The sequence below is a fragment of the Dermacentor silvarum genome, chromosome 11 (genome assembly GCF_013339745.2).
Source record: "Dermacentor silvarum isolate Dsil-2018 chromosome 11, BIME_Dsil_1.4, whole genome shotgun sequence".
In the NCBI taxonomy this organism is placed as follows: Eukaryota; Metazoa; Arthropoda; class Arachnida; order Ixodida; family Ixodidae; genus Dermacentor; species Dermacentor silvarum.
Genome location: NC_051164.1, coordinates 1574682 through 1589909, shown reverse-complemented (window position 1 = coordinate 1589909; position 15228 = coordinate 1574682).

The following is a 15228-nucleotide window of genomic DNA, read 5'->3' as shown; positions in this document are numbered from 1 at the left end:
ACACACACTCTGGTATGCGCAACTGCGTGTATGTTCCGCTCTTCAAATGAATCCCTTTGATGTCAACTTGGGTAACTATGTGTCACTTCGTATGTGCCGTTATTCAATAGTAAACAAAAAGAAAATATGCGGATCCCATGCCCTGTGGGAATCGATGTAAGCGAAGCTTTCGATGCTCTTTGCTTTGATAGACGATAATGTTATGCTTCTCGCTTCTGGTAGTAGGGCTCACCATGCTCGTCATCTCCCATGGCCGCCGCCACGCGTTGTTCGCTTTTCGCTTCTGGCCGTAGTGCTCACGACGCTCGTCGTCTTTCATGGCCTCCACGCGTCGTTGCCTCTCCTTACGTCTTCGAGTCAGCATACATTCGCGCTGCGCCGCACGTTTCCGCTGCGTAGCGAAGACGCTCCTGTTCCGCGAGACGCTTCTTTCGGGCCTGGGTGTCCTCGACGCTTTGAGTGCACGCTTTGGAGCGATTTTGCTGGCGCGTGTTTACCTGCTCCTTTTGCATACGTGGCCAGCACGCTGTTGATACGCCAGCTCGAAGCGCTCTCTTCAGTCGATGGACGATTGTAATGTTTACGCTATCATAGCCCAGCGCCTGCATTTTTGTCGAATAGGGAAGCAACCACAGCACGTGCCATACGCACAAACTGTGAAATACTGCCGCGGCGACGCCGCCCGGGATGCGCGGAGGCGAGCGCCATCTGGTAGTGTTGCAAGAAACCCAGCGGCGTGCGCGAGCCAGATCGCAACAGCAGCAGCGCCCGGAAAGTCGGGACAAGAGGCAAAGGAAGGTTCGCTTTAAAATCAGATGGAGATCGAGTTACTTCCGGAACACCGCGCGCACTCTTATTTGTGTCACATCCGTGGTTTTAATCTCTCGATACATCCGTCCTGGCTTTGAGAGTTAGCCGTACTTTGTCAATCGAAAGTAAAGAATTGACTGCGGCTTCCTAGTTGCGCCCGGATCACGTAGCTACAATCCTGTACTCCGCCCAATCCGTTCGATCGAGTTTGGAGGTCACTGGGGCTTTCTTTGGCTTGATATCGCCTTTGTGTGGCCGCGTGATGGAGGGAGGGAACCGTGATTTCGGTTTCGGAAAAGCGAGGGCCTTCAATGGAACCGAGGCTGCTGCGTGCACTGGAATTCAGACGCGCTGTTCTCGAAGGGATGTCGTGCTCGCTCGCCGCAGTTGTGTTCGCGTCAGTTGAATAAACGCTCGGTGCATTAACTCTCGGCTTATGTTTACTGTGTCGCTGGCCTTTGCTGACTGGTCCTCGAGCTGTTTGCAACGTAGATAAGAAAGAGAACTGGAAAAACAAGAAATCTGCAGTAACTTTCTTTTCTCGCATGCGGCTCAACTCGCAACGTTGGATTAGTTCTCCTCGAATGCGACTCTTTGAGGGCAGTTTTACTTTGACGCCATTCAGTGGGCAAACGAATGGCGGCCTGTCGTCTGCTCGGGGAACAGCGACTACAGACGTGCTCCGCATTTCAGAACCGAAGGCGTGGCTGCCATTTTATTCTTTATTCTGGCCAGGCAGTGTGAAATTAAACAAAATGAGATAGTGAAAGGAAAAGTTATCGACTTTTAGCCCCCTTTAATGTACATGGTGGGGCTCTGAAACTGAGCTAGGGTAGCTGCTAACAGCTATTACCTTGTGCGACTCCGCCTTGACCTCCGAGTTCTCATCAGTTACAAAGCACCTGCAATATATCGCTCGATTCGTTGACTTCTGTGTTTTCATCGAATGCAAAGTTCTGTTTTCGTTGTTAGAGTATTGCGTTTGTCATAAAATTTTCAGAAGAATTTAGGCGATACTCAAACGAACACGCAGTGAAGCATCGGGGTCACGAAAGAAACCCATCGCACTCGCACTGGGGAAATGTGAATGATCGACTCTTTGTATTTTCTATACTAATCTTTCCTCAATTGACAGCGCAATAGTGCCTTAAGAACGAGGGTTTACTAATTATTTTTAAGGATCCTGACTAAGCTAGGAACGTTAATGTTTCCCTAGACATTGCAGTTAACATGCCCCCTGTTTTAACGAATGTGAACTCGGTGTCGTGTACAATTTTTGATGATTTGGTAAGAAGCAGTGCGGATAACAGCCGTATGTCACCCTGGAACGCATGGCCAAGTATTTTTCTTCAAAGGCGGCTATTACCCTACACAGATTCAACATTTGTCGTACGTCACTCAGAAGATGCTTCCTATCTCCAATGAGTTTTTAACAATGTGCATAGCACAGTTCACTGACGCGACCGAGAAAATCAACATGTAACGCACCCCCCCCCCCCAAAAAAAAAAAAGAAAGCATTGGAAAAAACGAGTTTTCAATAATTATTTTCAAGGTGCATGACTGACCTGCGCATGTGAAACTTTCGGTATATGTCACCCTTAGAATGACTCCCACTTTCTTTAAATGTGACATTGCTGTCGTTTCTGATCCTACCAGGGCTGATGGGGAAAATTGGGAGGCACTTCATAACACCTCTGATCAGGCGAAGTTATTAACTCGCGTCTAGTTGCTTGCTTAGATAACGACACAGAACGCCTAGTACTGCAAGACGCTGCACTAACCAGCTCATGACGTGCTTGGATTGAGTAACTTGACCGTGTGCGTAACCAACACGACTGCATTTAAGCTTTATCAAACTTACAACTGGAACTTCGCGCTCTAGCGGCTCCAGTGGCTCTGGGCTCTAGCCTCTACAGCATGCCATGTTTTTTTTTGATTACGGAAGCAACACTCGGTCGTTCAAATGTTAGTAAATCAACGTGCCTACCACCGCTACGTTTGACGGAAGAAAAAGTATCCGTTTTATTGTACCTTCTGCAGCCTGTCTTTCCACATTAACATGTATTCCGACTTTTCACCTCCCTTATACTTTAGCAGTCCTTCACATTCGTTTTCGATTATCACTTGGATATATGCCAATCGAATCGTGGCCAAAGCGCTATAGTGGGCATATGAGCCACATATAGAGTGGACGAAAACAACGACAAACACGCGACAACAGGTCATTAGATGAGGGCACTGCAGTGCCGGAAATGACCTTCCTAAGGAGCCTTCAGGCAACACGACCCAGTGTTTCCTCGAATGACCAGGCCGGGTGCAGTCACAGGGTAGTGTGCAGTAAGATAAGCGCTGCATTATCTAACACTTCGAGGGTGTCAGTCTGACGCTGTTCTTCCGGCGATAATTACCTCCAAGCCCTTAAGTGAAGTCCCGCCTGCCTTCCCTGGATGCCCTCACGTCTCCCCGGTTGGCGCTGTACAAGCATCGCAGCAAAACGTGTTCAACCGTTGTTGGGACTCGGGGTAGCGTTTAGGCCGGTGATCGTTCAGCCAGGGGGATGAGTACGTCCGGGAGTAGGAGCGAGCAAAACAGGGTTTATTCTACATATTTACAGTGGCTCCAGATATTGAAGCCCACTCCATGGAGGAGCACTTTGACTGTCTCAGATCACTAAATGTCTGAACACATATCAGAACACGTCAGGACACACCACTTCACCCAAGGTGTCCGCTTATAAAACAGTCGTCTTCCCTAGTTGACCCGAGCAACGAATCTGATGACCTTGGTGCGACCAATCAGAGGGGTCGTATTGTTCACAAAACTCCGCCTCTAATGTTGCACCCTCGCATTTGGCGCAACTGCGTGGCCATCTGGGAAACCGAGTTAGACGCCGTTCTCACGGTAGTAATTCCATGAAGTTGGCCCCTCGCATCAATCAGTGGCATGTCCGCGACGGTCAGCTTGTCACGGTCGGTGTCGGGCACTGTGGCCAGGTAGGTGGCCGCTGATGAAGGGGGTGGCATCGGGGGAAACACTCAAAGGTTGCGCACTACCGATTTGGGGCGCTTGTTTGCCCGTCACCGTCAGTGTCGGGCACTGTCGCCGTCTGGGCGACGCTGATGAAAGGGCCTGCCTCGATGGAAACAACCAAAGAATGCGCCCTGCTGATTCGGGACGCGACACCGTCCAGACTCGTTGTCACAGCGGCGTTCGTGTGTCTGATCGTCATCCGCTTTGTCTTTAGGCTGTTTTGATGCAGCGGCTTCTAATGCGCGGCAGAGGAATTCGACCACGTAGGTGGTGCTCGGGAAAGTTACAAGCATAGCCTCCAAGTCGCATGCACAGATTTAGTTAATCTTCGTCGTTTTGTCTTTAAACAAATTTGTGACTTTGCAAATCGTCAGCATTCGTCTAAATGTTGAGCTATAAGTGCGATGGTTACGAACTACTTTGCGTGTTAGCAGTCTTCTTGCCTTCGTGCGTTTAAGCAAACTTGATTGCTTGGCAATTTCGTTGTGCCAACAAAGGCAGATAAAGCGTGATGGTTGTATTGTCGCAAGAACGTTTGAATCCACAAGCACGACTATATAGAGAGAAACAAGTCTAAAATCATCATCATTCCCACAATCGCTTAATGATGGCCGCGCCAGTGTTTCCTGTAGTAATTATTTTTCTACGAAACTGTGTACGCCGGATCATCCATTTCGAGCACTCTTTGGCCAATTATACTGTTAATGTTCTTAGAGATGCTTCTCTAGGAACGTAGTCTTTGGCAGGCAACAAGGAGCGGCCAGTTTCATTTCGTCACTGAGGTTTGGCTCGACAGTCAATATACCCTACTGCAAAGGGTATGCTTGTAGTATCCACCCGACTTTACGCTTTGAAGAATGGGGAGCACTGGAGAGAGAGGGGGAGGGGTTGAATAGAGAGAGACGAGCTAGATGAAGACACCGTCAACTGGCCATCTTTGGGCGAGAGGAAGAGGAAGTTATTAGAGGGAGCGCAGAAAGACGACTCGAGGTAATAGCCCTCAAGCCTTCTACGTTGCCCAGAGTGCATCTTGCCACGCTGCTCATTAAGCGATAGCGTTAGAACGCCCGGAATGAAGATTAAGCGATAGCAGGCGCGCCTTCTTTGAGGATCTTTCCCCGAGGCGTTGGGTTTGTCCGAGAGATAGCGAAAGCAGCGGAATGGTCATGTGACATTGTGGTGTGTACAGATAGTGGCAGCACATATATCAGAAAGACATAAGAAAGACATTTCCTCATGATAAAGAGGTTGGAAAAACAACGCTTAGGAAAATCTTTTTTTTTCGCACTCTTACGCGCCTGCACGTTGTCCTTGGAAGTTATAGTCGAAGACTGCAGCGCGTTGTCGTTAGCTGTGGAAGTCCCGCTATACGTAACTGGCTGCATCTTGCGCAGGCAGTCGAGGATTCTGCGGTGGAGCACAGGAGAAGTTCAAGTTTAACGGAATTTGCGAGTGCCTTTATTAATTTTCATCCCATACCTTCCCCGCCCTGGCTTCTGTGAATGGGGACAGCGCATCCTTTAATTGAACCGGTGACCTTGCATTCGGCAGAAGAACGCCGTAGGCACTGAGCCGCCACTGCTGGCAGGCCACTGCAGGATGCATTGCATCACGTATGAGCAGGCAGCCGCCACATCAATAACGCAGTGTGTGTCCGGCACTGTACCTCGACCGTTGCCATCCTAACTGGCTGTTCGCGCACGCAGAGCAAACACCATAGTATACATAGTGATTGACTCCTATGCTGCCCGTTCAGATTTGTATGACAGCACAGCCTAGGAGAAGTCAGGGACAAAGCTACGGCACGCTTTTATTTACGACGCCCATGCAGCCACAATGCCCGTCTTCCTTTCCTAGGCGCGTTCGGTCTCGCTTTTTGACCGCATTTTCGTGATTTCTTGCTATCTCTGTCCACAGTGTGACTCCCATCTCTCCTATTCTTCTGACATTTTAACGATGTTTCTTGCTTTGTTTCTTACTCACCTACCTTTATCTGTTGCCTTGTTTCTTACCGAAACGCACGGTGATCGCGTTTTCATTTTATTGTCCCATTTCCATCGCTCTGTTTTTTTTTTCTTCATGTTGTGTCGAGAGGCTTAGTAAACAAGAAAGGGGATGGTAAACGTAAAATAACGAATGCAGAAACTAGTAGGCGTGTGCGAGTATTCGGAACTTACGTGTGCGCGGCAAGAATAAATTTACAGCAACTGAGCACGCCCACAAGCGATTAGGGAGGAAATAGACAATCGGATAGTGACTTCATCGAGGATCGCTTCTGAGTCATAAACAGAACAAGCCGGTGATTGAAAGTTGTTGCCCAAAGAAAGAACGAACAGGACAAGGCACTTATTTTGATTTTTTTTTTCATAAGCTGAAAGTTTGGACAGCTTCGAATGCATTTCGAGCTCGCGTCGAGTACAAGCACCGCTATACGCCGCTCGCACCGTTTTAACAAGTCGTGATGAGCTACGAAAGTGATTACGCGTCCTGTGAAGCTGTGGCCAAAGCTTCTTTTCGTCCACCCAGTCACCGTCTACGATAGCCGCCTGAACAAAGCCTTGCTGAGCCGCACCAGCGTTATGTGCATCCATTGTGAACAGAGCGGTAACGGGGGAGGCGGCTCAGGCGAGCAATGAACTTTCTCGTCAGCAAGTGATCAAACTTGGCAGCGCCGTGAAAAGGGTGTATATAATGCTTCGCAATCCATTTCAGGAAACAGGCGGTGGCCTGGCGCCTCCTGCAAACAAACATGTATCCAAACCCGGTGGCCTGCAGCAGATTATATTCAGGGCAATACAACGATCAATGCAAATTATGTAAAGGTAGGGCGGATCTGCCACACATTCAATGGGCATGCTCGAAGGCGGCTCCTTTCGAGGGCCGCAAAATTCAAAACCGGCAGCAGTGGGAGACCCTGCTGCTCAGCTCAGACCAGCAAGACCAGGTCTGGGCCGTCCAGCTAGCCGAGGCAGCCGCTGAGACCCAGGGGACCTCGGCCGTCTGCTAGGCGGAGGGAGGCTGCGTCCGCCCTCGTGAATTGCTGGCACCATTAAAGTTGAATCTCTCTCTCTCTCTCTCTCTCTGTTCAATACGAGTATCCGAGCAAGGATCTTAACCGTGACATTTGTGTTATCAACTCACAATTTCAGTGCTAATTTCTTGTTTAAAAAAAAATACTGCTGCGCTGACTTCCCAGAAGAGGAAGTCCTGGCTTTCAGTCGGCCATTGATTGTGACGATATGGGATACACTAATGTTATGACTCCCTCAAACGAGCAAAAAAGAAAAGGAGGTGAGAAAATAAAAAGTTTGGTAAGGAAAGAAGGCCCTACAAACGCCCAAAGCGCGCAGAAATAAAACGACGCAAAGCTTTCCCGGAACTGCTACCCAGCGTAGTGCCGCTTACGTCTCGTGTCGGCGTGTCTAATTATTGTACTGCGTGAATGGAGACACCGGGAAATCCCCCTCCATTAAATACGTTCCCGGTGCTCTTTAGTGAGACTATTTGGGGAGGACCCGCTAATGGTGGACATTATGCACTTCCGCTTACACCGACTCATTCTCCTCGCTTTCCGCGATGCTACATGTAAGGTTAAAGTAAGAAAATAGATAGAGAAGAATTGTGGCGCGAGATTAGTTCCATGATTTCTGTGCAGATGACGCACGCTAAGCGTGGGGATGACGTGCAGACACTTCTTCAGGGATGACGAGTGTTCTTTTTACTTAACACTATTACTTCATTCATTCGTTCTCATTATTGATTCTTTTATTTCTTTGTTACCAGCTTTTATTCTGACAGCTTTCGGGATGGAGAGTTCTGAGTGAGATGAAAAGATAGCGCAGTAAAATTCGGGAAATGGGGATGGCGTGTCTTGGGGACAGGGAGGAGGAGTCTAGATAATATGAATACTGGGACAGTACGAAAGGGTTGGATACGGACGACGTAGAAAAGAGAGATATATATTTAAACTTTATTTAAAGAGCAGACGATGATGGTCGTCCCCAGGTGGGCGGCATCCTCAGTCCAGGGCGCTGTGGTCCCTCGCTGCCCGTCGTGCTTTGTCCACCAGTCGAAGCTGGTCCTCAGGGCACGAGCTGGTCAGCAGGTTCTACCAGAAAGGACAAAAAGTACGAGAGTTTTGTGGAGTGGTGTTCCGAAAGGACGGTGTGATGTTCCAGAGGAATAACAAAGAAAATCGACAGACTTGAGTGATTCCTCCGGTTCAGAACTCATTATATCTAGTCAGCTGCGCGCACTTACTGCGGCCACCACCTTTCGATGAAGATCTCCTTCTTGGAAGCGCGCTGAGCATTGTATGGTTTGGCTACAGTTGTCATTGCAGTGACCTCCGACACATATGTGCAGACACCACCATCCAAACTGCATAGCCCGAATGTCGTCCTGTGGTTGAGGGGTCAGTGCCTTCGGCTCCGAACCATACATTGCGTACTTTCGTTTTTCTTTGTTACTCCCAACTTCACAAAGTTTCGTTTTTTGTTGTGATATGGTGAGAATGAAGCTGAACATGAGATCATCTGACGTAATGACAACCAACTAGTAACTCCTTGGAAAGACGGGTGGATACAGGAAACGCGGTTCTGTCATAATAAACATTTCGCACGAAACTCCAGCTTCGTTACGCCAGTGCGTGTCTTGTCAATGAGCAAGCGAAAGCGGATGGCGTTAACTACAAACGGGCCTAGCCTTATGATAGTGTGCCAGAAGCGCTCCGCCGGAACGGCTTTTTGTGAGGGCCTTTAAACTTCTGTGATGTTAGACACATCACGCGGTTAAATGTACCGTAAGCACGCCACTTATCACTAACGATGCCAAGGGCAATGACTAGACGAATCCGAGGTATAATACCCCTCGACTCCACCAAGTAGCATACGAGGCTCACTAAGGATACAGGCTCACTAAGGAGCCCGATCCTACTAGACTGAATGACTGTTGATGACTTGAAAGATGTCAAAGCGTTTCACCCATTCGCTGAAAGGTGTCGTTAGAAACTTCAGTAGGAAGCGAAACACCTCTATTCTGAAAATCCAGCAGGACGACTAAATCTCCCACAGTCACCTGCTCTGCGTTTCAACCAATCGTAAAGTCCCCTTCGCTCTTCAACTAATTTTGGGCAGTGTAACGAGTAATGTTTCACATCACTATGATTTTGACATAACGGACACATTGACGATGTTGACAGCTTCAACTCTAGTGTCCCCACGCCGACGTACGCGTTTACCGTGTTTGGATACTGTGTAGCAAGACGACATTCGGTGGACTGACTCCCTTGGCAGCATAATGCAGGTAGGGGGGAAACCCCAAGAAGCGAAATTGGTCCGCGATAGGCTTCTGACATTCTCGCATGCCAATAACTAATGTGCTAGCCGATGGTGAGACCACCGCGATAATTAACAACTAATCGCGGATGTCAAAGCATTTTCTCGTGTTCAAACCTTTTTGACAGAAGTAAGACACGGAAAAGTCGCTTCATCGAGTCTTTGATTCCCTTAGAAAGGAAAGCAGTCCTCATTTAACGATTAACAATTATCTACATTCAAGTAGACGATGTGAAAACCTTCGTCATCGCGACGAGCTGGTGTTGGAGATTCATGTTGGCCTTGCAGCCCATCTTTTTGTTTTTGCTTGTGTTCTTGTAGACTAAGCCGACCGCAGTGCTAAAAGCTGGCCGTTTTGCTATTACTGATGACGAATTTTCGAGCGCTACATAACTTCACATGCGTTTGCTTTGTGGCTGGAGCTTTAGGATGAATAATTGTATTTCATATGTGAGGCACAAGTAAGTGTACGCTGCTGATTAATGATGATGGTAGACCAGTAGGTAATGAGGGCAGCAAAGTGGGCAGATGCCGAATTCTCTCTCTGCTCGTGTCTGCGTGTCTGCTTGTACTGTGAGGACATTAATAACGGTATATTAGCTGTAAATGTTGTGTTGAGAAATTTTGCAGTAGAGTAGTGATGCAACGCACTGAAGCTTACGTAACAGATTAGTGACGACAGGCAATATGAGTACGATTGGTAAATAGAAATTTCGAGGGGTATGATGTGGGGTCGGATGGGCAAAAGGTTCAGTTCGATGATGAAGAGCGGCGCGCGTAACGCGTGGGAGTGGTTGAGAAATGCGCGAAATTCTGAGAACTGAGGGTTGTAGAATAAAGGATCAAAATAGAAAAAGAGACGCTTCCGAAGTAAACGTAGATGTAAAGAGAAACGGCACAGACCCAACCATAGAAGTAGCTATAAAACAAAAATAAGCGTGGCAAAGGAGATTGTAACGGGAAAATGTCGATACGGCTGGCCCGGCGATTGGGAAGGAGATGAATATAGGGAAGAGAAAGGGAAGAAGTTAAGCGTTAGGCATTCGCTTAGACGAGGAGAATGCTGGAAAGGAACCGCTTAGATACGTACTAAGCGGGGAGGGTTAACATCAAATCGAATGGGTTACAGAATACAGAGAAACGCGTAAACAAAAAGTGTATTGGAAAGGGTGATGTAGAGGGAAAAGGGCGAAGCGAATGAACCATAAAACTGTGATGTGGAAAAGAAATGTGTAGAAGAGGAGGGAGACTGCCAGACACACACCGCAGGACGTTGTGCGGGTCGTTCCACGCTTTGTCCTTTGCCCGCGTGGTCCGCCATTTGATAATTGCGGGACAACGCCCATCCGCCGGCCACGACTGTCGTTGACGACGATGACAATGAACTGCGTGGCGGCTGTCTGCAGTACGCACGCACAAGCGTAGTGCTCTTACACCTGGTAGGTTTTTTTTTCTTTCGGTTTGACATTTCGTTCTTTCTTTCTTGCTTTCCTTTCTGCTTCGTTTTTTCAGCGGCCATTTCCCGAGACCTCGCAGTCACGGTGACGCATTGAGAAACCTGGAAGCGGTAATTTACCTAAGAGCGCAGCCGTGGTCGTCGTGTACAAAGGACGCCCTGGAGATCAGTAGTTATCTTTACCGTTCCGTAATTCCCAGTTTAGAAAGTAATTCCGAGTTTAGGACGTTGCTCGGAAACAGTAGACCTTACGTAAGACCACTTTCTTTAGCGTAATCCAGTGTTGTAGCCGAAATACACAGGTTATAGCTTTTACGGCAAGAAGTAATTCCGTATCAATGATTTGAGGGCCACAGTTATAGAAATTATGTTCTCTAAAACCGTCATCTGCACTAGGTAAGTCACTCGGCTGGTGGCGCCAACGCGTGACAGTCTTTTCACTTATGTGATGGAACTTCGATGACGGTACGCTAATGTCTTCTTTGTGTCGATGCAAAGACAGCGCTGTTTCCATATGCACCTTTACTTCAGCCGGCCTCGTTACTTACCGCGCAAATTCGAGGGATGAGCTTGTAGACTGCCTCGATAACGGACCTTTATAGCTTCTAACGTCACATAACATTCCTCCTTTCAAAGCAGTTTTTTTTTTTCTCTTTCGACGCAACTCAGGAGTTTGTAGTTTATGCTGTCAGATTTTAGGACTTGACAACTTAGACACCTGTCGTCTGTCTTAGCACTCTTCATTTCATGTTGAATTCATTAGAGTAATATTAACAAGGACTTGGTGTTCCTTGCAACGCATTATAGTCCTCTTTTGCGTATATTCCTTTTTTCTTTCATGGAACTGAGTGTCGACACTGCTTTGAAGTTCTCAAACGGTTTGAATAACGGTTTGAACGAAAAATAAAAGAAATTTTATTTGTCCACAGCAACTTTTAATACTCACATCTGCTCAAAATTTGAAGAACTAGAACGCTCGGGAAAAAAAACTTAACTTGTAGTCTGACGAAGCGCGTAGCGCTTACATCAAGAGTGCGAGAATCTTTGATGGAGAATTCATGTTAGCAGAGGAAACTTCGACACTCCCGCGAAGTTCCAGGCTTGAAAGTTCCACTTTTTCTTTGGGTTGACAATTTTTGTGCACCTAGCATATAGTGTCTAGTTTTTTTTTATCTTTCTTTTCATTGTTTATTTCCCTTTCCTTTAATGTCCATCTCGAATGTTATATACTCTACAAAATAACATCTGCATCGGAATAAGGTGACAGCAATACGACGGCTGTACAGAAGCGTGTTATACTGATAATCCTTCGCGCGAAAAATCTTTTAATTCAATGTTGTCATGCGCAGAAGACTTCTTTCTTGTATTAGAGACGCAGCGCCATGTGACAGGCAAGTCGTACGGCGCCTTTCCTCAACGCGGAAATGTGTCGATTTCACTTTCTTGGTGTTCTTGCTTTGTGACTGCTAACTCGACTCCGTCTTACCAAATCCCTGCAGTGACGCAAAGGCTATACGGCTTCTGTCAGCCTTTGAGCAAAGAGAATAGGCGGCGTGTTCCAGAAAATGGCAGAGCAGGACTCGCCCATTGTCTTCCACTAATCCTTCTGTAAAACATCCATTCAATCAGATCTCACGCGGAAGGCGATCAATGGCGGACAGTGGACGAACACTCGTGGTTTTCTCTTCTGGTTGGCTGACACAGGCAGAAGCTTCGGCTGCGCTGTGCGGAGTTTCTGAGGCTATGTTTAAGCTGCACGGTGGCGCTCTAGCGTTATGGCAGCAAGTCGGCGTACCTTAAACTGTCGGAAGTCTCTCTTGAAGCACGTGATGACGGTTGGGATGGAGACGGAGGCAGAGTGCAGACGATACGTAGCAGACGACACGCACTGCATTCTGTTGGGTTTTTCTTGCCTTCTGCTTCCGTCTGTCCTAGAGCGACCGTTCAAGCCTGAGTTTGTGTCAAACTTGCCAATTATCATATTCTTTAGAATAGCTTATAAACTCTGGTGCAGCAATATTTAAGAGGAAAGTCTTAATACGCCTCCTAGTTCTTGTCAAGTCTGCTCTGCTCCGTGTTGTGCCTTTTTTTTTTTTATCTCGGAGCTTGTTTAGGGAACTTTGTGCTTTAAGAACATGACACGACGGAGTGTCGTAGCGGCCTTCTTCTGTAGTATGGCGTCAACCTTGCTTTTGGTAACCTGTTCCGGCGAGAAGCCAAACTTTTTGTGCAGAAAGGTCGTTTGTGGCCTGTTTGTCACAAACACTAACGATGCAGCTTTCGTGCCACCTCATCACATAATGCCCACGTGAAGGTGGTTGGATGAAATGCGATCCACTGCACTTTTTACGTGAAACTTTTATAACTTTAGTTTACTGCTTCGTCTTGGTTGTACGTTTGACGAATACATGAACTCTTAAAGTGAAGATATTCTTGTTAAATATCCCCTACGAAGTGATTTGTTAACGCTACGTCACAGAAACTGACGACGCAATTATCACGTCGCCTTCCGAGAAGACGTTGACACGGGCATGGATGTAAAAAATCATATCTCAAGTACTTTTAACGTGAAAGTTCTGGAACATTTCGAATGCGTCGTGTTGGTGTGAGCCCATAAAGAAGCCATGAATGGTTAAACTCGCGAGGTTCTTATTAATATCTCTGCGAAGCTCCGGCATTCACGAACCACCCGGAAAACTCCAGGTTTGTGCGCATGTTGCAGTCATTGGCAGGTGCTTGTCGGCATTATGTGCATATCGTTAGGTGCTATCCTTGAATGCGTGAGCGGTGGTTAACTACCTCCTAACAAAAAGCTGGCTAGAATAGGCTTCGGACAATATGACACGTACCAGTGGAAACACACACTTTAGCCTCTTACGGGAAGTAAACTTTTGCGTGGTTACATATCTCGGAGGTACATATGACAAACCAGGGACGTTACGGGTCATTGTAAATCTATGTTTAACTCGCAACCGCAAGTAATAGTGCATTTTGAATAAAACTTGAGAATTATCGGGACGTAGAGAGAAAAAAATGCAAAATTGTGGTTAGCTCCAGTAACCACCACGCTTCAAATAGTAAGCAGAACAAAATTCGCATAGGAGGTGCTGGCAGGTGGTGAAAAAACCGAAAATGTGACGGGACCAGCAAGTACGCATGCGGCCACGCTAAGGGTACACTGGGCGACACAGCCGAGATAAATGCGCATCGCATGGAGCATAAATAACCGAGGTACGAGTGTATTCCACACCTCGCGTTACCTACGTGACTCTTTCACTCGGCCATAAATACGGCCGCCAGCTGGAGTTGTATCGGTGCGTACAAGTGGAGGGGTGGCTCTGCGGAAACTCGGTCAGCTTGCCTATCCAGGTCACGCTCGCTCAAATTACCTTAATCGGCGTAACGAGCTTAATATTGTTTTTTTTCTGTCCATCTCATTTCTATCTTCCTGTCTTGCTGATTGCCCCGAGTAAACTGCTTTGCATGGTTATAGAGTAAATGACGCCGTCTTACTGATTTCTTTGGGCTTCCAATCAGAGTGCTGAAAAAAAGTAGCGGTTTAACCCGAAAGGTGAATCATCAATTCCGATAGCAAATTAGTAGACAGCTATGCGGAGTTTTGTCGGCCGTGCAAACTTGGACACATTCGCTTACTAACTGAATTAACAAGCATGGTGTCAGCGCGTACAAGCAAACATGAACACGTCACACTCGATGACTGCGGACACTCGCTGTCAAAACGCTGGCGTGAGCAAGTGCGTCGGCAGCAGCGAACGAAGTGGCCTTCGTGTGGTCTATCGCTTCAACGCAAACTGAGCGGCGAAAACATAGCGCATACAAAAATAGGAGCCGTGTGCAGATCGCTTTCAAGATACGGTGCGCGCGACCGCCCGTAGCCGAGCAAAGTACGTACAAGAACACAGTTACTGGCAGAGGAGAAGCCGCACCCCCTCATTCCCGCGCTGCATTCTCGCTTTCCTCCTTTCTCGCGCGAGATTAAGTCGCCAGTTTCCCTTGCGCCCTGTCGCGAAATACGCAGTTGGTGCCGGAGCACGACGGGCCCTCACGGGCTTTCGCGCGACGGAATACGTCGCAGTTCCTCTTCGACGTGCCTTTGCTCTTCGTGAAAGCGTGCGTCCCTCCCACGCTTTCACTCGCATATACAGCATACGGCGCGCGGCGACCATTTTATCGTCCTTGGACTGACTATATACGTAACCTCACTGCGACGGTGACGTCGATGGTATAAATACGGTTGGAGTGTCCATGTAATTGCCATCGCAATAAAATGAAACGTGCTGGCCGTCACCGTTCACCCCGACGTCGCTTGCTTTCTGCGCGGAAGAGGCGACGGGTCTTTCGCGCCAAATGTAACCCGACATTGGCGCGACGGGTTCGGCTTCGTCCAAAGGCCTCGACGCCACGTAATGCGAGGACGCGGCTGCGGTCTTACCGATATGGAGGCATAATTATGAATACGAGTAGGAGCAGAAAGCGGGAGTGGAGGGGGTGGGAGGGTGGCAGAGCACATTGGTGGAAGTGTCGGTACGCCGGTCGGAACCCACGAGAGCGTTAAGCCTCACTCCCCGTTAGCC